Source organism: Triticum urartu, chromosome 3A, assembly GCF_056163025.1.
Source record: "Triticum urartu cultivar PI428250 chromosome 3A, HENAU_Tu73, whole genome shotgun sequence".
Classification (NCBI taxonomy): Eukaryota; Viridiplantae; Streptophyta; class Magnoliopsida; order Poales; family Poaceae; genus Triticum; species Triticum urartu.
Genome location: NC_141875.1, coordinates 507,867,371 through 507,869,003, shown reverse-complemented (window position 1 = coordinate 507,869,003; position 1,633 = coordinate 507,867,371).

Sequence of the window (1,633 nt, the reverse complement as noted above, 5' to 3'; positions counted from 1 at the left end):
AGTCTTGGAGAAAACTCGCTCTTCCTTGGACAAAACTATCCAATGATGATGAAAGGCGATCCAGCTGCTGTTGACACAACGTTACTATCATTTATGAGAAGAAATTGTATCTATACCTCGGACATTGCTATGGTTCCCTATCCTAGTTGTCACGATATGCGTCCTGATATAGGCCACTTCAGCCTGGATGATCAGTCCTGCGTTGGTCTCGAGATTGACAATAGTTGGCCCTTCACAGAGAATCAATTATGGTTCAAAGCAAGCATTTCCAACGCCGAGGCTTGGTTGAGCTGAAGTTCATTTCAATCGCTTTGTTATTTGTTGTGTGAGAAAAACCTTACTTTACTAGAATGTTTTGTTGGAAATAATCTATAATCCAACATGTATGCTCGTTGTCGTTGTGTGTTGATGACTTGTTGTATGTAATGAATGGTACATTTGCATATGCGTCCCATCAACTCACGCCTGCTCACACGGCACACTGGTCGCATGGCGGCACATATATTACTTTTGTATTTGGATGATTAATACTGCCGCTTTATTGCTTAACTGAAGCATGGAACGTATCCATTGTTAGTTTAACGCTCACGGTTCGAATAAATAATCTGTTTGGGATATTGGTTCCCAATTATTAATAATCTCCCGTCTGTAATTAGATAAAGATTACATCAAAACTAGTCTCAAATTTGACAAAAAAAGTACAATGCCACTTTGTATTGGTGTCCATATGGATAGTGCTAGTAATTCTAGTTGTAAAAATTAGATAGTGCTAGTGATTTTTAGCTGCATATTTTGACAAATCGCAGTGTTACAAGGTTGACAAATGGCAATGTTACTAGATAAACAAATTTCAATCTTTCCTGTTTGACAAATGGCAACATACCCAATATGAAAGATGCAAATTTTACCCAATTGTTTCTACGTGGTTGCACACGGGTCATCCAAAACAACCATTTGCGTTGAAGGGATGCACAAATCCTGCACTGCGAATTTTCCCTTGACTTAAGGGGAAGACCATAGCTCTCACTTTTCATATGGGTGTTCTATCTAAAACGTTTGCGATCAAGAGCTGCACAAATCCTGCTCGACACATTTTCCCTTGGCTTCCTCGGGAAGCTGTCGCTTTGCATACAGGTGTTCTAAGTAAAACATTTGCGATGAGTGTTTTATATTTAAAAACCATTCACATTATTTTCAAAAGAAAATCGTTTGATAAGTCTGTACATTAAGAGAGAAAAACTAAGTTCATTCAAACCATATCTTTCATTCAGTCACACTGCGAATTTATATTCATATGATCAAGAATTTGAGATACAATATTAAACCCCAAAAAAACTATTTCCGGCGGTGGCGTGCCGCGCCGTCGTTGTTGTTGTCGTCCTCCAGGATGCCATTGTTGAAGTCTTCAAGGCAGCACAAAATGTTCTTCACTTGTAAATCAAACATCATGTCGTCGCACAATCGACGGGCGGGGCGCGAGAGGACGTCAACTGGCGCCACTGAGAGGTACCGGTCGACGGCAGCGTCCACTACAAAAAAAATACACTTCTGTGATGATACGTGTTTGTCACAGTAGGTCGCATTTTCTGTCATGCATGTACATCCATGACGATTTTATGACAGAATCAAGATA